The sequence below is a fragment of the Canis lupus genome, chromosome 33, assembly GCF_011100685.1.
Source record: "Canis lupus familiaris isolate Mischka breed German Shepherd chromosome 33, alternate assembly UU_Cfam_GSD_1.0, whole genome shotgun sequence".
Lineage (NCBI taxonomy): Eukaryota > Metazoa > Chordata > Mammalia > Carnivora > Canidae > Canis > Canis lupus.
The window spans coordinates 3043389-3069116 of NC_049254.1; the positions used below are offsets into that span (position 1 = coordinate 3043389).

At 34.8% G+C, this 25728-nt stretch overlaps 1 pseudogene; it reads left to right on the forward strand.

Annotated features, from left to right (window-relative positions):
* Window positions 1-24584, forward strand: LOC487937 (annotated as a pseudogene).
* The last annotated feature ends 1144 nt before the right edge of the window (window positions 24585-25728 follow it).

Consider the following 25728-nt stretch of genomic DNA (forward strand, 5'->3'; position numbering starts at 1 on the left):
ATGGCTGGTTGTGACTATTGCATGCACACTGGTTGGCACCACTGGCACAGCTGGCTAAGAGGCCCAGAGGTAACTGTAGCAGGCATGCTGGTGTGTGGGGTTGGCCTCCAGCCTGACCAGGTATAATGATGAGTGGTGACAACTTTGGGAAAACTGGTGGGCAGGACTGGTGACCAGCATAGCTCCTAGAGGCCCACCTGTAGCTGGTGTCAGGCATGTTGATGGGTAGGATCATCTCCTGAAACAGCTAGCTGAAAGGCCTGGCTGCAGCTGTTGGCAGATGTGTAGGTTGGTAGAACTGTAACCCCCTTCCTAATGTGGAATGTGCTTTGTAGTGGCACTGGTTCTGGCCAGAGCTTTCCACTGGGTATAGTGGGGGTAGTAGTCACTGGCAGGGGGATGCTGGTTCTAACTGTTGCTGCCCACTGGGTGTGTTGCACTTTGCAAAGATATGTTTGCCTATATGGGCTGGTTTGCACAGTAGTACTAGGATGGGCAAGTAGCATGTAAATGGAAGTGTGAGAATGGGTTCCACCATCCCTGGGCCAATTAAGCAGCTGAAAGGAAGGCAAGAAAATGGTGTCCAACTTCCATTCCTGGAGAAAATTCTTACAGTTCCTTGCCCATCCAGCACATCTTAAAATTAGTCAACAAATGGCCTTCACCTACAACCCAGGCTCTGAAATGTCTGCCTCTGTGCTGGGTCTCAGATCAAGTGATATAGTGCGCTGGCCCATTAAGAGCAGAGTATGAGTTTCTTATAAACCTCAGTTTCATGAAGTTAAGCCCCATTGATTTTCAAAGCCAGACATTATGGGACTTGTAGGCTTATCTTCCTGGTGCAGATCCCCAAGGTGGAGTGTCCAGCCCTGATGTAGGTCTGGATACTCTTGCTCCTCAAGGAGAATCTCCGTGTTTGCGATATATCTCCTGCTGTGGGTCACTGCACAGGGGGTTGGTTTCCCAATCATGTCTGTGCCCCTCCTAGCCTTCTCACTGTTGCTTTTTGTTTATGTCTTTAGAGGTGGAAGTGAAAAAGAAAAAAAAAATGAAAAAAAAAAAGAAAAAAAAAAAAAAAAAAAAAAGAGGTGGAAGTGCTGTTCTGCTAATCTTCAGGTCATTTTCAGAGTGAGTTACATTATATGCAGTTGTAACTTCAGTATGCCTGTGGGAGGAAGTAAGCTCAAGATCCCCCGACTCCACCATCTTCCTTGACTTCTAATGCTATCTTACTTTTAGTAAATTAGTGTCCTTTGATTTTTATCAATAACAACTAAACAGCAAATATCCACTATTTAAAAATACTGTTAAAAGTAACAATTATTCACTATTTAAAAACAGACATAGTAGGATTAGCAAAATAGTATAAACAGAGACAATTCTGTTAGTTCCACAATAAAAACAAACAGATGTGGTGCCAAAAACAGGTACTCATGGATATACTTGAAATAATAAGAGAAATAGAATGTATCCCACTCTCATCTGCACATAAATCCAATGGCTAGATCAGAGTAGTATTCTTTAATTCAATAAAAATTTCACCAACTTATATACACTTTACAAAGAAATGCAAAGATGAATGAGACATAATTTATTTCTCATCTGAAAGAATATATACTTCATTGGAGAAGAATGGCACATACTTAAAATATGAAAATAATCGGATGCCTGTGTGACTCAGCGGTTTAGCGCCGGCTTCAGCCCAGGGCATGATCCTGGAGACCCGGGATGGAGTCCCGCGTCAGGCTCCCTGCATGGAGCCTGCTTCTCCCTCTGCCTGTGTCTCTGCCTTTCTCTCTGTGTCTCTCATGAATAAATAAATAAAACCTTTAAAGAAAATGCAGATAATTGGTAAAGGGAGGAAAGTGTTTTCTAAATTGAAATATATATATTATGTGAAAAGTCCATTTTACTTTGACATTATAAGTTCTGCCTCCATTATTCCTGTAACTAATATGCAAAGTACTTAAAAATATTTTTAAATGTTCTATGGCTACCTACAAATATTAAGTTGTATATTTCCCTTTATAGGTGAAAAAAAAACATGTTTCCAAAGAAATTACTACTCCAAAATAACCTTAAAATCGTAAGTAAAAAAGTAAATTCTGCTGAAACTAATACTATAAGTTAATGAAGTTAAAAACTTGGAAGAAATCTGAAATTCTGAAATTCAATTTTGGCTAGAATTTTGAAAGTTCAAAATTGAAATACATGATCGGATGTGCACATGTGCATATATATGCAAACAAAACCTTGTTTGAGTGTATATTTACAGAAATTTAATTGTGGTTATTTCTCATATTTGTTGCTGCTAGCTTATAGTTTCTTGATTCTCTTTAATTTCTCAGAATTTTGATAGTGATTTTACACACACATTTATTATATATATATTTGGTATATATACAATATAACTATTATGCATGTAATATATATTACACGAAATACATGTCATATATGTAACATATACATATCATAAATGTATGCATGTAACATTTTACATGCATAAATGTATATATAATATATATTATTTTAAAATTAGATGTATTAAATCATAGAAATAAAAGGTCTTTTTTAGAATACAAAAGAATATATATTTTAAGATACATTAAGTTTAAATTCTCTGTTTAGTGGGATAGTAATCAGTCATTGAAACTGTATAACTCTTTTAACACCAAGGTGGCCACTAATGCATATGGGTCAAGCTAAAAGCACAAAGTGAAGAGGAATTAAATGTGCATAGAATACAATTATAGAAAACCAGCTGTCCATTTTTTAAGAAATCATATGTGCAAAATAACAAGGGAAAAATCTCAAACCTGGCAAACATTAAGTATTTTAAAAGCTTTTATAAAATCCTATACTATATGCATCACTAGATTTTAAAATATGACTGTAAAGCTATTTTTTTAATGTTAAGAATCTTTGACACATTTATATGCTATGGAGATCTATGACAAGTTCGAAATTTTAGTCAATCAACCAGATGGTTTATCTTCACGATGCCAAATTGCCACCTGCTTAATAACAGTTGCATGATTAACTGTACTTTTAAAATTTTTATCCACGTGTTTGGCAAAGGATAGGAACAATCATTATATGTTATTTTTAAGCATTTAATGGTACCACATGTTCAACAACATACAAAATCTTTATATTTCATGAAAATAACACTGTTAAGGACATGGCACAAAAACACAAAATGTACTGGATGGTATAAGTGTTCATATCATTGCGAGTCTCGAAATAATAATTTCTAGAAAATATATTTTGTAGACTCAATCTTTGAACTGTCTGTTACTCTGTTTCTTTGATTACAAAAGGCCTGAAGGAGAGCATTTATATTCAATTTTCTAAGTACCAAAGCTGATTTGCAATGCTACCTCAGAAATTTGATTGGTAAAATAACTTAGGGATATGATATTTTGTGTCTTTGTATAACTCATATAATAGACTTACCTTACACAAATATTAGAAAATTTAATGAGTACTTTGTGTATCAACATATTTTAATAGCACTATTGCTATCATACAACTAGCTATTTAACATTAGCTGTGTTAATGTAGATCATAAGCACAACTTGCATGCTTTATGAAATAATAAATTACTTTCTGATAATAAGTTAATAACATTTTGAGAGTAAGTTGTGTATAGGCCATTTAAATAGACAACACATAAAAATGGAATTCGGAAAGTAGCAAAGTTAGTTTAAAAGAATCTCAGTATTTTCATTATGAATGGATATTTTAAAAATATAGGTTTTCTGCACTTCTCTTTTACTGAACATCATACTATTCAAATTGCTCTGCACATAATTACTTAGTTGTTTTACTGCTTGGCATTTATTATGCATGCATTTGTGAGTGCTGCATGAATGATACTACCTGTCAATTTTTTCTAAATATTTCAATTATCCAGAATGTTTTATCATTAAAACAAGTGTAGCCAAGGTTTTCCTTTTTTCCCCCATTAGTCTCATGAGTAAATTTGGCTTTAATGTGTGGCTGTGCATATACAGGTTTATTATATATTCTGGGCAAATCACCTCCATACGTTTTTTTTAATTTGATTTTATAAGAAATTAATGTCTAATCTCTATCACAGTTCATAATTTTATTTTTTGCAGGTAGGGTCCTTTGACAATTTATAGAATATCTATAGTTTTATATTTTTTCAAATAAGCAATTCTTTCTACATATTAGTCCTTTATTTTTGTATAATTTTTGGTTCAGTGCATTTTTTAAACTAATTGTTAAACTTTTCTGACTACTTTTTCTGCCCCAGAGTTGGATTTAAAATGACACAAACTTTCTTCTAAACTACAAGTAGAATAATCTTTATTATCTTCTAGGAGAAAAAAAAAAACGATTGATAGAATTTTAATTTGCTATGATATTTAAAATTAGATAGTATATTTTGGCTTACTATATAAGAAAAACAAGAGGTGTTACATGCAAGTATTACTATCATCCTTAGCAAAAAGCAAGTCTGTATTAACATTCAAGATTTATAGAATTAAAATAGTTTGGTATTTTCCTTAAAGATTTTATTTATTTATCCATGAGAGACAGAGAGAGAGAGAGAGGCAGAGACACAGATAGAGGGAGAAGCAGGCTCCCTGTGAGGAGTCCCATGCAGGACTCGATCCTAGGACCCTGGGATACGCCCTGAGCTGAAGGCAGACACTCAACTGCTGAGCCACCCAGGCATCCCAAAATAGTTTATTTTAAATGGTAAAATTAAATCTGTACTTTGTGACATAATCTAATTAAACAAGTTTTTAATTTCTGATAGTTTTACATTTGTTTAATTGAGGGAAAAAATCTCATCCTTGAGACAAATTACCTGGGAGGAAGTAGGTCACTGGGAGCATAACCTGAATTTGATAAAAAGGACTTGGAAGAAGTGAACAGGAACATGCATTTTGCTTATTCAGCTATTTTGGAGACTCCACACTAACCCACAAGGTTTCCTAGGAAGAACAGAACAATTTGCAGTGTAGGCCCAACTGCAGCAAGGTCTTTGGCCTAGTAGATACAGTAATCAATACCTCGATGGTTTGTTTGAGTTACCTTTTTGTTCTTTATCTGAAAAATAATGCAAAACTTTTGCTGAGGAAGAATCCCCAGGTTCTGAGAATCTTTAAACTTTGTGTCTAGCTTGGAAGTTTAGAATGTTGAACACTGACAACATTTTTTTAATTATCATCTGCATACCCAGCATTCCTTGTCCTTCATGTCATTGAACTATGCGAGGAGAATAGAATGATCTCTCTAAAGATTTAATGAACTCTTAGAAGCCAGCCCAAAAAGTAACAGACATTTTACATATTTCATGGGAAATTCGGTCTTCTAATGCATATTTGTGTCTCATGCTAGTTTAGTTGTGCATTTATCTTGCAAAGTAGCCATTCATGAGGCTTTTTATCACTTTTCAATTTGCATTACTTTCCTGGTACCACTTACTTCAAGTTTGACTTAATTTTCAAATACTTTCCCTGTAATGCCACCTCAGGATATGCCCTTTATTCCCTGAGTGTGTATTGGCACATGTTGTCTATACTCCCAAGAAATTAACTTGCTGATTATCAATGTCAAAAGCAATAACAAGCATTATACAGACTGCTAAGGGTGAAGTCATATACTGTCTATGTGTGAGACTAATGAGAAAAGAGCTACCAAATCCAATGTTCATGGCAGATAATATAGTTCTTTCAAAAAATGTGTGCAAAATTACATGAGATTTTTTTAATTTTATTGAAGTAAAATGTAGTTTATTATAGAAAGAAAATTGATTAATTCAATGTCTATATAATGCACATATTTATGCATATGGATAAAAATATATAAGGCTATCTAACTAAATGTATGCATATTATATATAGATACAGATATATATATTGATATTTATCACAAGACACATTTTAGAACTAGAATCTTAATTATTAAATACATTGTCTTATTCCTTACTTAAAAAAACCCTCATATCCTCATATACAAAGAAATCAAGAAAAGTACTGAGTGAAATTAAAGGTAATTTTCTAAATCCTTAAGGATGAATAAAGTAGCTACTAAAATGTTCCACTAATTTTAATAAAATTAATAAAGAAATATTTTTTCTTTTCTTCCCCCCACACCTAGTTTCTACATCCTCTTTCACCACATTTCCTACATTTTCTCTTCATCCTCCCTTCCCCACTTCATTCTTCACTGCTACCTTTTCCTTCCCTACTTTTTCCCTCATTGGCTATTATCATTATTGTCATGAACAGCATCTTCATAATTATATGCCTCCAAGACATCACATAGTTCAACATCACATTAGGTCATTCAGGGATTATTTCACAATATTGATAATCATTTTTTGTGGTTATGGATTTTGATGCCATTACAGAAAACCTCATAAGCATCTGGTGTATATTTCTAATCATAATCCCAGTAGTGGAGAAGAAAATTTATAGTCAGTATTACTTTAAAGAGATAGCTCTACTGTTTATAATTTCTTCTAAATAGAGGTATTTCAACATTTTCCCTTTTTTCCGTTGTTCAGTTGATTACCCTCTTAATAGAAAATAATTATTTAAAAACCTTATGAAACATTTACTAATAAAAATATGAATGTGATAGACAAAAATTTCAACAGATATACATTTTATATAATACAGATGTGTCATGCTTTTTTAAAAAATATATTTTATTTATTTATTCATGAGAAACACAAAGAAAGGCAGAGACACAGGCAGAGTGAGAAGCAGGCTCCCTGCAGGGAGCCTGATGTGGGATTTGATCCCAGGAACCTGGGATCACGACCTGAGCCAAAGGCAGATGCTCAACCACTAAGCCACCCAGGTAACCCTGTTTCATGCTTTTTAACCCCAAAAGTCTCTACAATATTCTATGTTGATAGTCTGCCCCATAATAAGTTGAAGTAAAAACACTCAAATACACTGTTTTTGTACAAAATGAAATCAAACAACCAAGTAAAAATCAACTCGTTGTTGCTTTCTTGCTATTCTCTTCTCAATGAAGATCAGTGCCTACACATGGATTAGAAAAACTTGGATTCTACAACCTAAGAATCATGTAAAATGCATTTTTTAAAGATTTTATTTATTTATTCATGAGAGACACACAGAGAGAGAGGCAGAGACACAGGCAAAGGGAGAAGCAGGCTCCATGCAGGGAGCCCGACATGGGACTCGACCGGGTCTCCAGGGTCAGGCCTTGGGCTGAAGGTGCCGCTAAACCGCTGAGCCCCCCAGGGCTGCCTGCATTTGTTTCTAAACACTACGGACATCTTTTCACTTAACAGATTTCTACTAAAGGATTTTCATTTTTTTTTCTTTTAAACTACTTTTTACCATAATTCAACAAGAAATTATCAAATATTTAATAAATGCCTGCCATACACAATGCAGCATGTTCCCTGTCTTTCAAAGAAGCCAGTAGCTGAAGTGTATCTCAATATGTATTTTTCTATTGAAATACATTAGAAAGAGAAAGCAATATTTAAAACAAACACAGAAACATTAACTTTAGCTCCCTAAAATACAGCAGCTGAGTAATAAAGTCCTTCACTGTCACGTTCGAACTTGCAAACAGAGTTGGTTTCAGATATTCCCTGGTGGTGATGCATTTGCTTCTCCTTCCCTATCTCCCCATATATTGTGTAGAAGAAGTTTTTCTTCTGCAATAGAAGAAAATACAGGATGACATAAGGGAAAAAGACTTATAAGAGATCATGAGAATCTTGACAGTCCAGGGGCACTTCTACCAACACAATTCATTTTTATTTTAAACGTTATCTGAGTCTAATTGGATTTTCTTCTTACAACTTGTGAGACTCATGAATTGTACCAAAGAATGTCTTCTTTTTCTCAGGTTGGGTTATATCAATGGAAATCCAAGGCTAAACATTTTCATATAAGTAATGTATTAAGAGGTTTCTAGTGAAAATCAGAAGGAGAGCTAGGAAATTGTTCATCCGAGGCAAGGTTAAAGATAAAGTCCTCTGTAGGAAAATTTTAGTTTCCTTGTGCAGAGATCTCTTGAAACAGTGTAAGAAACAATTCAGAGTGGCTTTGACAAGATAGAGAGGAGCTGACGCATTTGTCAGTCACTGGGTTACAAAAGGCTGAGGGGATGCTGGCTGACCCATCTGTTAAAGCAGGTAAAATGTGATTAGGCAGCTTATGGGCAGGACCTTTGATAAGAAGATGCAGTTGCTATTAGGAGTGGAAGCATATCAGTAGCCATTGTACATGAAGGTGATATGGAAACAGAAAAGATAGACATGGACAAGAGTGAGCTTCCATTCTTGCAAAGCAAGAGGCATAATTTCAGCTTCTGAATGATATGACCAACCAACTAAAATATATCTTGGGCTCCTTTGTGGTCTCTGCTTCCTCTGTCCTTCCTTCCTCACTGCTGGGAACCACTGATCACCTTTTGGTCCTTAGAATATTGCTTTTTCTATAATTTTGTGTAAATTATATGGTAATGTTTTCTTGTTTGTGGTTGATTTTTTTTTGATGTAGCATGATTTCTGAAATTCATCCGAGTTTTTCAATGTAAATATGTTTGTTTTTGCCGCTGAGTAGTATTCTGTGAAATTAGGGTATCACAATATGTTTATTAACAAGCTGATGATGGGTGTATCATTGAGCATTTCAATCAGAAATCTCTGATGGTTCTTTTTCTTCTATTTCCTTGCCAACACCAGGTATTGTCAAGCATTCTGATTTTAGCAAATCTAGTACTTTGGTAGTGTTATCTCATTATGGCTTGAATTTGAAATTCTGAGTGACTAATGTTGAACACATTTTCATGTGCCTATTGGCTATTTGTCAATCTCCCTTTGTCTTTTGTGAATGGTCTATTCAAAATTGTTTGCATATCTTTTATTTGGAGGAAATGTTTTTATTTTTTTGTACATAGAGGTATTCAGTTGTTTAGGTATCATTTATTGGAGGGGGTAGAAAACCGTTTATTATGTTAATGGACATCAAAAGAAAGCTGGAGTGGCAATCCTTATTCAGACAAATTACTGTCTTTTAAACCAAAGATGGTAATAAGAGATGAGGAAGGACACTATATCATAATTAAAGGGTCTATCCAACAAGACTTAACAATCATAAATATTTATGCCCTTAACAGGGGTGAACCCAATTAATAAAAAAAATCAAAGAAACACATCAATAATAATACAAAAATAGTAGGGAACTTTAACACCTCACTCACTGCAATGGACAGGTCATCTAAGAATAGGGAAATAAGGGCCTTGAATGACACACTGCACGAGATGTACCTCACAGATATATTCAGAGCATTCCATCCTAAAGAAACAGAATACACATTCTTCTCGAGTGCACATGGAACATTCTCCAGGATAGATCATAGATACTGGGTCACAAAACAGGTCTCAACTGGTACCAAAAGACTGGGATCATTCCCTGCACATTTTCAGAGCACAATGCTTTGAAACTTGGCTCATTCACAAGAGGAAATTTGGAAAGAACTCAAATGCATGGAGGTTAAAGAGCATCCTACTCAAGAATGAATGCGTCAACCATTAGAAATTAGAGAAGAATTAAAAAATTCATGGAAACAAATGAAAATGAAAATAAAACTTCTCAAAATCCTTGGGATGCAGAAAAGGCAGTCCTCAGAAGGATGTATATAGTAATACAAGCCTTCCTCAAGAAACAAGAAAGATCTCAAATATACAACACAATCTTACACTTAAAGGAGCTGGCAACAGAACAGCCAAAAAAAAAAAGCTAAACCCACCAGGAGAAGAGAAGTAATAAAGATTAGAGCAGAAATCAGTAAAATAGGAACCAAAAGAACAGAAGAACAGATCAGTGAAACTAAGAGCTGCTTCGTTGAAAGAATTAATAAGATTAACATATGTCTGGCCAGATTTATCAAAAAGAAAAGAGGACCCCAAAAAATAAAATCATGAATGAAAGAGGAGAGATCACAACTAACACTGAAGAACTCAATTATAAGAACATATGATGAGCAACTATATGCCAAAAAAATTAGACAATCTGTAAGAAATAGATGCATCCCTAGAGATGTATAAACTACCAAAACTGAATCAGGAAGAAATAGAAAACCTGAACAGACCCATAACCAGCAAGGAAATTGAAGCAGTCATCAAAAACCTCCCAACTAATAAGAGTCCAGGGCCAGATGGCTTCCCAGAGGAATTCTACCAAATGTTCAAAGAAGAATAAATATCTATTCTTCTGAAGCTCTTTCAAAAATTAGAGATGGAAGGAAAACTTCCAAACTTGTTTTATGAGGCCAGTATGACCTTGATCCCAAAACCAGACAAAGACCCCACCAAAAAGGAGAATTACAGACCAATATCCCTGATGAACATAGAGGCAAAAATTCTCACCAAAATACTAGCCAATCAGATCCAACAGTACCTTAAGAGGATTATTCACCACAACCAAGTGGGATTTATTCCCAGGCTGCAAGGGTGGTTCAATATCCAGAAATCAATCAACATGATAGATCATATTAATAAAAGAAAGAAGAAGAACCATATGATCCTCTCAATAGATGCAGATAAAGCAACTGACAAAGTACAGCTTCCATTCCTGATTAAAACTCTTCAGAGTGTAGGGATAGAAGAAACAACTTCAATATCATAAAAGCCATAAATGAAAAGCCCACAGCAAATTTCATTCCCAATGGGGAAAAACTTAGAGCCTTTCTCCTACGATCAGGAACATGACTGGAACGTCCACTCTCAGCACTTTTATTCAACATAGCACTAGAAGTCCTAGCCTCAGCCATAAGACAACAAAAAGAAATAAAAGGCATTCAAATCAGCAAAGGAGTCCAACTCTCACTCTTCACAGATGACATAATATTCTATATGGAAAACCCCAAAGATTCTACCCCAAAATTGCTAGAACTCATACAGGAATTCAGCAAAGTGTCAGGATATAAAATCAATGCACAGAAATCAGTTGCATTTCCTTACATTAACAATAAGAAGGAAGAGTAATCAAGGAATTGATCCCATTTACAATTGCACCCCAAACCATAAGATACCTAGGAATAAACCTAATCAGAGAGGCAAAGGATCTGTACTCAGAAAGCTATACAACACTCATAACAGAATTTGAAGAAGATGCAACAAAGTAGAGGAATGTTCCCTGCTCCCGGATTGGAAGAACAAATATAGTTAAAATCTCTATGCTACCCAGGGCAATCGACACATTTGATGCAATCCCTATCAAAATACCATCAACTTATTTCACAGAATTGGAAAAAGTAATCCTAAAATTTTTATCGGATCAGAAAACACTCTGAATAGCCAAAGAAATGTTGAAAAAGAAAACCAAACTTGGGGGCATACCAATGGCAGATTTCAAGCTATCCTACAAAGCTGTGACCATCAAGACAGTGTGGTCCTGGCACAGAAACAGACACACAGATCAATGGAACAGAATAGAGAACCCAGAAATGGGCCCTCAACTCTATGGTCAACTCATCTTTGACAAAACAGGAAAGAAGATCCACTGGAAAAGGGACAGTCTCTTCAATAAATGGTACTGGGTAAACTGGATGGCCCCGTGCAGAAGAGTGAAACTATCTATCTGTCCTATCTGTGGAAACTTTTCTTGGTGTTGCCAGTTTCTCCTGTCTGATAATATAAGCAGTAATATATTCCTGGTAACTTTCTATTCATACTTGCTGGGTTTTGTTCTCCTCTCCTTTTTTGTTAGTCATTGCCTGTTTTTATATTTAAAATGCAAATATTATGGGACACCTGGGTGGCTCAGTGGTTGAGCATCTGCCTTTGACTCAGGTTGTGATCCTGGAGTCCTGGGATTGAGTCCCACAATGGGATCCCTGCATGGAGCCTGCTTTTCCTTCTGCCTCTATCTATGCCTCTCTCTGTGTCTCTCATGAATAAATAAAGTCTTAAAAAAAAAAAAAAACTTAAAATGTAATCTAAATAGTATATTTCTAAAAAAAAATAAAATAAAATAAAATAAAATAAAATAAAATTATTATAAATAACATATAGGTTAGTCTTGCTTTTGGATCCAAATAAAACACTTCTATATTTTATTGAAGTATACAATCCATTTAAATTTAAAATAATTATCAGTATATTTAACTTTACCAACTTTATGTTTGTCTTTTTTTTTCTATTTCTGCTTCCTTTAGAATTAAATTTATTTTAAATATTCTACTTAATCTTGTACTAGTTGTATCACTTTATTTAGGTATTGGCTCTAAGAATTACAGTTTTCAAACAAAACTTATCACAGTCTACATAAAATTAATATTATATTCCTTCAGATAGAATATGAAAACCTTTCAAGAGCATCCATCCATTTGCCTATTTCTTCTTTTGAAGATCTGCATGTATTTTATCTCTACATATATTAAAGCCCACAATATATCACTATCATTTTTAAGAGATCCATTAATAGTGTTCATATTTTTTCTACAACCATATTTCTATATTGTATATTCCTTCTGGATTAAAAACTCCCTTTCAAGTATTTTCTCGGGTCACCTAAGTGGCTCAGTCAGTGGAGCATCTGACTCTTGATTTCTGCTCAGGTCATGATCTCAGCGCTGAGCTCAGAGGAGGGGTCCGGTTGAGGAGTCTGTCTGTCTCTCTCTCTCTCTCTCTCCCCCTCCTTCCACTCCTTCCCTGCTTCCATACTAATTCTCTAAAATAAATATTTTTTAAATGAAATATTTCCTCTTCAAAGTTTCCTAGTTACAAATTTTGTCAGCTTTCCTTCTTTCTCTAAAAGATGTGGATGTTCTTTTCACTTCTGAAGCATATTTATTACTGCATAAGGAAACATTTTGATGATCCTCTCTTCCTTTGGTCTTTAAAACATAGTCTTCTGGCTTGCATTGTTTCTTCTGAGAAGTTACTGATATTCCTTATTTTTGTTCCTGGCGTGTAATGTCTCATTCTTATTTGGATTGTGTTTAATATATTCTATTATCAATTCTTAGTAATATGATTGTGATCTCCCTATGTGTTTTTGTTTTGTTTCTGTTAATCCTGATTAGAGTTTGTTGAGCAGCTCAAATCATAGGGTCATAGATTTCACAAAATTTGAAAAAAATATCGTCCATTATTTCTTTAAATATCTTTTACTTCTGCACTAATATTTCTACCTATTCATGTGGGAATGTTAATACATATATGATCGAGTTCTTGTTATTGGCTAAATTCACTGATGCCTTGATTTTTTAAAGTCTTTTTTCCTATTTTTTTAGATAGTTTTTATTTCAAGTGGTATCAAGTTCAGTTTGTAATTCTGAAATAGTTCATCTAAAGGTCATATTTTCAAGAGAACTTATTGTTTAGCCCTATATAAATATGTTTCTAGCCCAGTAATTTATATTTGGTTCTCTTTCTTATACACTTGATTGATTGGATTGAAGTCCTCCATTTTTTTCTTTAATTCCCTTGCCTGTGAATCCTTAAGCATAGTTGTAAAATGTATTTTTAAATCCATGTCAGCAAAACCCGGTCATGCTTATTCTGAGTTTGTGTATTTTGATTGGTGTTCTCTTCTTTTTAAATTAATTAATTTGCCATTTTGTACTGAACATTGCATGTGTTAGATTATTAATGTTTGGCTTTTGTTCTCTTAAAAGAAGTTTTATTCTGGCAGGTAGTTGATTAATTTGTAGATGAGCTTGGTTGTTTTGAGCTTATTTTTAGATTTTGCTGAGATGAGTCTGGGGTTACTTTTTCTAGGGATATGTGTCTCTTCTTAATGTATTGCTTTTCTGGGAGTTGACTGAAAGCCTGGGGTGTAAAATGAGATCTCTCCACTCTAGCTCATGGGAATTTGAACATCTAGCATCTACTTTGAACCCAAGTAATTCTTTTTTTTTTTTTTTTTTTTTTTGAACCCAAGTAATTCTTTAGCTCACATCTCTACAATAGCTCTTCTTTGGTAGTTTTATTTCTTTTTCTTTCTTTCTTTTTTTTTTTTCCTTTTTTCCTTTTCTCTTTCTTTTTTTTTCCCCTTTGGTTGTGGAGTGGTTAGTCTTGCAGAATCTCCTCCTATAACATCTCAGCTTAATATTTAGCTACAGCCAAGACAACTCCTGTGCATATTCCTAGAGCCCTATCATTGTATAATTTCTTCCTCAGTTTTTGCCCCATTAAGACAGTAGCCTCAATAACATAATACTGATCGCTTTGGTTTCAACTCAGTGTGATTTTCGGCTCCATTTGGACTTGTCACACTCCAGAAAGTATCTTCGGACATAAAACTGAGCTTATGGAGCCATCTTACAGTTTTTCCTTATTTTAGTGATAACAGTGTTGCTCTGCCTATCGTGCATTATTCGAAAATAGTTATTATAGTTATTAAAAGAGGCTAGTTGCTAATGGTTTTGACATCTTAATCATATATAAATATCCCTATTTTTTCCTTTTTCTGTAAGTTTTTATTTTTTAGTTGAAGTATGGCTGACTCACATTACATTAGCATTGGGAATATAATATAGTGACTTGACAAAGCTGAATATGTTATGCTCACCGCAAGGGTAGCTCCTATCTGCCACCATACAATGCTATGAAAGTACTATTGACTGTATTCCCTGTGCTGAACCATTTATCCCATGATTTATTCATTTCCTAATTGAAAGCAGTTCTCTCCTACTCCCCATCATCCATTCTGCACATCCCTCCCACTCTCTCCTCAGGCAGCCATCAAGTTTTCTTTGTATTTATGGGCCTGTTTCTGCTTTTTGTTTGTTTTATTGTTTTAAGATCCCACATATAAGTGAAATTGTATGGTATTTATCTTTCTCAGTTATTTCACATAGCATGACACCCTCTAGGTCCATGTATGTTGTTACAAATGATAAGATCTCCTTCTTTATTATGGCTTTATATATAATATATATATTATATATATTTATATTTACAAATATAAATGTATACACACATACATACCTTCTTTATCCATTCAATTATCAATTGGATGTCCCTAAATTTTTAAAGTGAGTTTTTCAACCAATTGTTTTAACTTTGATTTTCATAGTTTTTGAGCAATATTTTTTGATATATAGACATCCTTGGAAAATCCCCTTCATAATTAATGACAATTTTCAACAGGGAAAGAAATAGTATATTTTTATTAGCAGAGAAAAAAGAATGGTATCTTTTTATGGGATTGTCCTAATAATACAATTAGGGTTTATGGTATAATGTCATGACTAAGAAAAGAAATAAAACTTTCAGAATAATGTCTATGTTACTTCTCATTAATGTAGTGTCCTAAAGATCACAGCATTAAGTATATTTGTGAAAATTAGTGCTGTGTCCTTGATTTGATTAGTTATATCTTGAGGTGAAATAATCATGAAGAGTTCAACTTCAAGATAGGTTACTAAGTATACTACGGATAGGTAAGAAACAGTGAGTAGTGACCTACCGAATTTCTTTTACTTGCAAACTCTTTCATTAATTAGTTCAAGAATCAACCAACCAATGAACAGAAAAAAGCAACCCAAGGACAGAGTGTGATGGTTAATTTTATGTGTCAAATTGGCCAAAGAACCTGGATATTTGGTTGAATACCACTCAGATGTTGTCATGATGGTATTTTCTGCTCAGATTAACATTTAATTCCTTTTACCTTCAAGTAAAGCAAATTACTCTCCAGTAGCATGGGCGGGCCTCATCCAGTCACTTGACATTCTTAACACAAAAAAGACTGACGTCACCTGAGAAAGAGGGATTACTTCTGCCTCTTGAGTGTCTTAAGACTCAAACTGCATTATCAGCTCTTATCTCCGTCTCTGGCCTACTGGCTTCTACAATTGTAGGAGCCCATTCCCTTAAAATCTCTTCTCCCCTCACCCCTCTTCTCTCTTCCTAGATCTGTGCATACATCCCATTGGTTCTGTGTCTCTCTGGAGAACGCCGACTAATACCAAGGCTGTCTTCATTTTCCTTAGCTTTGTGCATATGTTCAGGTCTCGTCTCCTTTGGTACTAATTCTTATGTGTTGTTATAATTATCTCCAATTATTTTATTTACATATAGTTTCTATCACAAAGTATAAAAATCCCTATACCACTCCTATATCTATGTTTACTCCATTTTTCAACTACACAGGTAGAATGCCAATATATTTAAAAAATAATCCTTTTGCTTTATATTATGCTCCTGACACTTGTGAATAAATATAAAGCATCTGATACATTAATAAACCTCAAAAAGTACATCTGAGTATGTTCATTGGGAGAGAAAAACGAAGTAATACCAATAGTAGTTGCTTCTAATGACTCTCAAAGGAACCAAAAACTAAGTGAAACGTTTGTTCTATAACTGTTCATGACTGTGCTTACAAGATGTATGAGAGTTCCATTTATTTTAGTATCATGTCATAATATTTTAGATTGTTTTCAATTAAATTTAAAGAGAAAACAATGTCATATCTGTTTTTTTTTAATTTATTTTTTATTGGTGTTCAATTTACTAACATACAGAATAACACCCAGTGCCCGTCACCCATTCACTCCCACCCCCCGCCCTCCTCCCCTTCTACCACCCCTAGTTCGTTTCCCAGAGTTAGCAGTCTTTACGTTCTGTCTCCCTTTCTGATATTCCCCACACATTTCTTCTCCCTTCCCTTATATTCCCTTTCACTATTATTTATATTCCTCAAATGAATGAGACCATATAATGTGTGTCCTTCTCCGACTTGACTTACTTCACTCAGCATAATACCCTCCAGTTCCATCCACGTTGAAGCAAATGGTGGGTATTTGTCATTTCTAATAGCTGAGTAATATTCCATTGTATACATAAACCACATCTTCTTTATCCATTCATCTTTCGTTGGACACCGAGGCTCCTTCCACAGTTTGGCTATCGTGGCCATTGCTGCTATAAACATCGGGGTGCAGGTGTCCCGGCGTTTCATTGCATTTGTATCTTTGGGGTAAATCCCCAACAGTGCAATTGCTGGGTCGTAGGGCAGGTATATTTTTAACTGTTTGAGGAACCTCCACACAGTTTTCCAGAGTGGCTGCACCAGTTCACATTCCCACCAACAGTGTAAGAGGGTTCCCTTTTCTCCGCATCCTCTCCAACATTTGTTGTTTCCTGCCTTGTTAATTTTCCCCATTCTCACTGGTGTGAGGTGGTATCTCATTGTAGTTTTGATTTGTATTTCCCTGATGGCAAGTGATGCAGAACATTTTCTCATATGCATGTTGGCCATGTCTATGTCTTCCTCTGTGAGATTTCTGTTCATGTCTTTTGCCCATTTCATGATTGGATTGTTTGTTTCTTTGGTGTTGAGTTTAATAAGTTCTTTATAGATCTTGGAAACTAGCCCTTTATCTGATATGTCATTTGCAAATATCTTCTCCCATTCTGTAGGTTGTCTTTGAGTTTTGTTGACTGTATCCTTTGCTGTGCAGAAGCTTCTTATCTTGATGAAGTCCCAATAGTTCATTTTTGCTTTTGTTTCTTTTGCCTTCGTGGATGTATCTTGCAAGAAGTTACTATGGCCGAGTTCAAAAAGGGTGTTGCCTGTGTTCTTCTCTAGGATTTTGATGGAATCTTGTCTCACATTTAGATCTTTCATCCATTTTGAGTTTATCTTTGTGTATGGTGAAAGAGAGTGGTCTAGTTTCATTCTTCTGCATGTGGATGTCCAATTTTCCCAGCACCATTTATTGAAGAGACTGTCTTTCTTCCAATGGATAGTCTTTCCTCCTTTATCGAATATTAGTTGCCCATAAAGTTCAGGGTCCACTTCTGGATTCTCTATTCTGTTCCACTGATCTATGTGTCTGTTTTTGTGCCAGTACCACACTGTCTTGATGACCACAGCTTTGTAGTACAACCTGAAATCTGGCATTGTGATGCCCCCAGATATGGTTTTCTTTTTTAAAATTCCCCTGGCTATTCGGGGTCTTTTCTGATTCCACATAAATCTTAAAATAATTTGTTCTAACTCTCTGAAGAAAGTCCATGGAGGGAACATTCCTAGACATCTTAAAAGCCATCTATGAAAAGCCCACAGCAAATATCATTCTCAATGGGGAAGCACTAGGAGCCTTTCCCCTAAGATCAGGAACAAGACAGGGATGTCCACTCTCACCACTGCTGTTCAACATAGTACTGGAAGTCCTAGCCTCAGCAATCAGACAACAAAAAGACATTAAAGGCATTCAAATTGGCAAAGAAGAAGTCAAACTCTCCCTCTTCGCCGATGACATGATACTCTACATAGAAAACCCAAAAGTCTCCACCCCAAGATTGCTAGAACTCATACAGCAATTCGGTAGCGTGGCAGGATACAAAATCAATGCCCAGAAGTCAGTGGCATTTCTATACACTAACAATGAGACTGAAGAAAGAGAAATTAAGGAGTCAATCCCATTTACAATTGCACCCAAAAGCATAAGATACCTAGGAATAAACCTAACCAAAGATGTAAAGGATCTATACCCTCAAAACTATAGAACACTTCTGAAAGAAATTGAGGAAGACACAAAGAGATGGAAAAATATTCCATGCTCATGGATTGGCAGAATTAATATTGTGAAAATGTCAATGTTACCCAGGGCAATATACACGTTTAATGTCATATCTGTTTTAAGCACACTGTTGCTTTGTACCCAAAGTCAATATAGGTAGATTTACTTTTACTGCCAGTTTATTTTTAATGAGAATCTTTCAGTGACAACCACAGGAGGATATTCTGATTGTCTTCAAATTAGAGAAATGAACTCTACTTTATAATTTGCTTTTGCCTCTCTACTTCATGGAATAACCTTTATTTCTTAAACCTACAGTTTCCTATAAATGATATAAATAGTATAAATGATGGCCTTCATTCTTCTTTAGATTTCTAAGAGGCAAAGGCTAACTGAAAGATGGTATTCAAATATTTTATTTTCATGGGAATTATCTAAGAGACAGAGTGTCTCTTTCTTTATTGGCAAATTCACAATCAAATTGAGGCAAATCAAACCAATTTATAAAATATAGGTATAAAAACATAGAAGGATAAAATATAGACATCAATCCACGGAACACACATACAGTGAATACACACCCTACTTATATTGTGAATGGTTTCAGGCATCTGGAGACTTAGCTGTCCTCTTCTTTTTCTTTGTCTTTTATTTTTTTTTTTTTTGTCTCTAGGCTCTTCTACTTTTATGTTTTTCATTGACTCTTCTAAGCTTCTCTTGAGCTCTCTAGGCTTGACAAAGTCATCCTCTGGCATGTTTTTGCCAGCTGTCATGGCTCATAGTGCAATTTAAGCCTCTGTTGCACACTATTGTAAATCCAGGTAATGAAAGCCACAAACTTCTCACAAGCATTATAAAGCTGACATCTGTCAAGATAAATATTGTGCAGTCAGCAAGGAGGGGATGGCTTAGATGGCTTAAACAGTTAACCTTGATATTTCATTTGAGAAGGCTTTAGATGCTCCTTCAAAGTATGGAGTTCTGCATAAGTTGTTAAGTAAAATCTGCAGATCACTTTTATGTTCTTAATAAGTGATAGTTTAAGTTTTTACAAATGTGTTTGCATTTTGGAGAAAAAGGATGAATTACTTCCTAAGCCCGTTATTTGAAAATACAGTGTGATTTTCTGGGTTTTATTTCCTTATTTACTATTTTATTATAAATATCTATTTAAATAAAATATAATGTGTTAAAGTACACACATGAGGTATATCACAATTATTTTTCCTATCACAGAACTTTCAATATCACTAATACTCCATGTTCCTTTAATATTCTCTTATTTTTACATTGAACACTATCTGCAAATTTGCATCTTATTATGTTACGGTAAAATTCTTGTCATAAACATTTTCATAGTTATGTAATCTAAATTCTAACATGAAATTACTGTACAGCTTTCTGGCTACTAGTAACAGAGTTCATGGAGTGCTTTAATAAGAACTAATGTAACAGCTATGCAAATAAGCTCTAACATTGACCATTTCTTATAGTTCAGACTATTTTCTACACATTGTATATAATCTCATTTAATTCTAATAATCATCTGTGAGTTATATTATTATGTGTTATATAAATATAAATTAAAATAATATACAAATCATTATATAAATTCAAGTCCTGTGTCGAGCTCTGTGCTCAGTGGGGAATCTGCCTGGGGATTCTCTCTTCCCATCCCTCTGTCCTTCCCCCTGTGCCCGCTCCCTCACTGGCTGTCTCTAAAGTAAATATAAAGTAAATCTTAGGAAAAAAGTAGGAAAAATAAATGCAAAATTAAATACAAACATTAGAAAAATCTAACTCTACGTTAAATTGATAACAGTTCAAGTAACTTTAACACAGTTCTCTATATGGATTTAAATATATGTATATATATGTATATAAACAAAATGAACTATAAATGCACTTTTGGTACATTTTCAGTAAAAATGCATAATAGGTTTATTGTTAGTAATAATGTTGACAATGTAATTTTAAGCTACATTAAAGTACATTCTTTTAAACTGCATTAAATGTATTATAAATGAATTTAAAATTATTCCATAACGTATGTTTATAAAAAAGTATGTAAATATATTAAATTTATTTCAAACCAGTTTTTATAGCATAAAAGTATTAAGATAAAGTTTTTATAGCTTTTAGTACTTTTAGAGTACTAAATAAAATAAACAAAAACCTTATTGCTTAATTCGAGTTAGAAATAAGACTGTAAGTTGTAGTTTAAATTGTATATATTCCATAGGTTTTTGCTACTGAAATAATCTAGAAACAGTGACCTCCCAAGAGTAATGTGTACACATAGCACCCAGATTTTGATTCTAAAAACCATTCTCCAATATAATGAAGAGGTGAGACTTGAAGAAATAGCTGTTTCCAAGTCTGAGAACAGGAAAAATAGAGAAAATGAAAAATGCACACAAGGAACTGATCAAATATGAATGTGTTCATATCAAAAGGATACAGGAATGGGGTTGGCAATTTGTGTAAGAAATCATATATATATATATATATAAGTGTTCTGCTTTTTTTCAATGCTATACATCTTAAAAACTTGATTAGTTCTTCCAGCACGAATAATATGATATCCACTTTAATTTTGGCATATATACTTAGTCAATCTTTCCACTCTGTTTATTTTTTAAGTTTTTGTATCATTTAAAAAAAAATCCTGTGCAAAAAATACAGTCATAGAGAGGAGACAGTAAGATTCCAGTAGGAAGGTAGTGTCTTTTAATCAGTAAGCTTAAAACCCTCATATACATACTGGATTTTAATTAATTTAAATATATTTCATATTTTTGTTTTATGTTGTCCTGTCATTATTTTATTTGCTTGTTTTACACATGCTATAACCTACATTTTGGTGATTTTTGTTTTCTTTGTTTCATTTTGTAAAATATTTATTTATTTTTAAATATTTAAAACTACATATTCTACTCTAAAATTTCCTTATTATTTTATGTACATATTTAACTGATAACATTAAACTTAAATTTTCTAATAAAAACTGAAGTTTAATATGATCAGTTTTAGTCTCTGGAGATTAGAACCTATTTAATTTCATCTTTTTTTTTTTAACCTTTTTTCCCATAAGTACACATACATATATACACAGACCATAACACAAAACCTTGCTATTGTTTTCATCTAGATTGTAGTTTAATTTTTTAACCAAAACATTTATTTATTTAATTTTAAAAAGATGTTATTTATTTATTCATGAGAGACGCAGAAAGAGAGAAGCAGAGACACAGGCAGAGGGAGAAGCAGGCTCCATGCAGGGAGCCCAACATGGGACTCGATCCCAGGACTTAGGGATCATGCCTTGAGGTGAAGGCAGATGCTCAATCACTGAGTCACCCAGGCATCCCCCAAAACCCTTAAAAAATTTTTTATTTATTTATTTATTTATGAGAGACAGAGAGAGAGAGGCAGAGACACAGGCAGAGGGAGAAGCAGGCTCCATGCAGGGAGCCTGAAGTGGGACTCGATCCTGGGTCTCCAGGATCAGGCCCTGGCCTGAAGTCAGCGCTAAACTGCTGAGCCACCCGGGCTGCCCCTCCCTCCTTTTTTTTTTTTTTAAACAATTACTACTTATTTCAATATATTGCAGACATATTTGTAGTAGCATATTCTTGAATAGTATTACTCAAATGCCTGTAAGCTATTTAAATAATTTATAGAAATATAACATATCAAGAATAAAATATTTTTTAAAGATTTATTTATTTATTTTAGAGAGAGGGGCAGAGGGAGAGAGAGAATCTCAAATGGAACTCCTGCTGAGCACAGAGTCTGACCTGAGGCCAAGTCCAAGACCCTGAACCAAAATCAAAAGTCCCATAATGCTTACCTGACTGAGCCAGCTAGGCACCCAAGAATGAATATTTTGTTGTTCCTAATAGTAATGTAATTTGTCCACATCAGTACATATTTAAAATAATAAAAATTTATTATAAATTGAAAAAAAATTATATGAAAGTATATAATTTAGGAAACTATTTTATATTCAACCTCTATCAATAGTTATGTCTAGAGAGATGCCTCAATAGATAAATAGGTGTGTGTGTGGGGGGGGTGTAAACATACTTTTCATTTCTGAAAATACGCATCATTATTTTATAAACACATTTGCCTTTATTGAGGGAACTGGTACAATGTGTTACATATACATTTGTAATGTTGAAATTTTGCCATGCTTATGTAATACATAAAGAAAACATATTCAAAATGTCTGCTACAAAGTGACAATTTTAATAGTTCTTACAAGTCAATAATTACATGCTACATGGGCATCTGGGCAAAAGTTATTTTAAAAATTAGTTCACCGATAAAGAAAAATATATGTTCCTAAATTAAGAAGAGTTGAATCTTCACAGTCAGTGAAATATGATTTGTGTATAATTTTGTCATCTATAATTTTAGTAAAACATTTAAAAAGAATCCGATGGAGACTATGAGAAAAATGTTCCTGAGATGAAAATTATGAGAAAAATGTTACTGAGATGAAAATTAGTGTTTAAGGAGAATATATGGATCAACCTTCAGTTGGCATGAGAACATGGAATTGATTATTTGTACAAAGTTTTAACAAATTTATGTGAGCAATGTAAGTAAGAATGTTTAACAATACTCTGCCCTCTATTATAAGGCATGTATGTTTTCTGTTTTTATTTTCCTTCAATTCAATATTAAGAACTATGTTGATTTGAGTTTCTAAGGATCATGTGTTTGAGTCAGGGTTTCTGATCCAGAGACAATGGCCCTGATGGGATGGAGCCCGAAGGCATCATCAAGAATAACTGGAATGAGATTGTTGACAACTTTGATGACATGAACCTCTCTGAGTCCCTTCTCCATGGCATCTATGCCTGTGGTTTTGAGAAGCCTTCTACCACCCAGCGATGAGCCATTCTTCCTTGATCAAGGTTGTTAAGTGATCATTCAAGCTCCATCTGGGACTGGGAATACAGCCACTTTTGCCATATCAATTCTGCAACAGATTGATTTGGATCTAAAGGCTACAAAGGCCTCAGGCCTGGCACCCACTAGAGTGTTGGCTCAGCAGATACAGAAAGTATCATGGCGTTAGGAGACTCCTGGGGTGCCTCCTGCCATGCCTGCACTGAGGGGACCAATGCATGTGCTCAGGTACAGAATCTGCAGGTGGAAGCTCCCTATACCATCATGGGTACCCCAGATTGTGTGTTTGACATGCTAAACTGGGGATTCCTGTCTCCAAAATATATCAAGATGTTTGTACTGGAGAAGCTGATGAAACATTAAGCCACAGATTCAGGACTAGATCTATGACATATCCCCAAAGCTCAATAGCAACACCCAGGTGGTTATTACTGTCACCTAAAATATCTTCTGAAGTGCCTGAGGTGACCAAAAAGTTCATGAGGGACCCCATTCAGATTCTAGTCAAAAAAAAAAAAAAAAAAGAGGAGTTGACTCTAAGGAGGGTATTGGCCCGTCCTGTATCAATATGGAACGAGAGAAGTGGAAGCTGGACCCATCGTGTGACTTGTATGAAACCTTGATCATGGCTCCAGCAGTTAGATTCATCAACACCAGAAAGAAGGTTGATTGGCTCATCTTTTCAGTAAAAGATGGACACCCAAGACTTCACCATGTCCATCAGGCATGGAGATACAGACCAGAAGGGATGAGATGTTACCATGAGGTAGTTCCACTCTGGCTCTAGCAGGATATTGATTTCCACAGATGGGCTAGCCAAAGGCTATGACGTACAGCAGGTTTCTTTCATCATCATCTATGAGCTTCCCACCAAAGGGAAAACTATATCCGCAGATTTGGTTGTGGTGAAGAGACATGGCTGTAACAGTTTGGCTACTAACATGGTGACAGAAGAAGACAGGAGGACTCCACGAGATATTGAGGCCTTCTACGGCACCTTCCTTGAGGAGAAACCTCTCAATGTTGCCGACCTCATTGAACTCTACCAAGAGTTCAGTCCATGGGGGGCAGAAGAGGAGCAGGAGATGGGAAGGAAGGGAGACAAGAGATGGACGTCTTGTCATTTCTTTTTCTTTGAATGAATGCCACTCTTTGAGGCAGAAGAAAATTACATTTATTTTATTACATAGACTATACTTATCAATATAAGGAGCTAACTTTTTAACATTTTATTAATTAAAAGAAAACATCATGTTTGGTGTCATAAAACTGTATTGGTTGATGCTGATCTTTTGTATATGTTATACATAATCTCAGAATAACCTCATGGGTTTTGTTCCCTTTTTTCCCCCCACTGTCATGGTGTGCATTTACAAAATCTATTTTTTTTTAAGATTTATTTATTTATTGGAGAGAGAAGGAGAGAGAGCATGAGCAGGAGGGGAACTGAAAGAGGGAGAATCCCAAGTAGATTTTGTGCTGGGTGTGGAGCCCCATGTGGGGTGCATCGCATGACACCAGGATCATGATCTGAGCCAAAACCAACAGTCAGATGCTTCACCAACTGTGCTACCCAGGAGCCTCTGCAAAATCTATTTTAAAAAGAAACCCATAGCAGTTTTCATTTGCCCAGAATAAGATTATAATTTCCAGTCACTTTCTATTTTCTATTGAAGTATGATGACCTATAATATCCTATTTTATAGCAATACTATATCATACATAGTAAGTCAGTATTTTTAGACACGATGAAATGATCTCCATAAGTCTAGTTACCATCTGCCGCCATACAGTTATGCCCTCGTTGACTATATTCCCTATGCTGTATATTATATCCCCTTGATTTCTTTATTTTAAAACTGAAGTTTGTACCTCTTAACCCTCTTTACCTATTTTGCCCATCCCCCAGCTTCTGGTAACCAATAGTTTCCTGTATCTATGAATCTGTTTCTGTCTTGTTTTATTTTTAGATTCCACAAACAACTGAAATCATACAGTATTTGTCTTTTGTCTGTTTGACTTATTTCACTGAGCAGAAATACCCTCTAGGTCTAGACATGTTGTCTCCAATAGCAAAACTCTTCTTTTTTACGCCTGCCTAATATCCTATTCTCTACACACACACAGACCCCCCAAATCTTCCTCATCCGTTGGTCTATAGATGCACAATTAGGTTGTTTCTATACCTAAGCTATTGTAAATAATGCTGCTATGAACATAAGGGTGCAATACCTTTTGGGATTGGTGTTTTTATGTCCTTTGTAGAAATGTCCAGATGAATTGCTG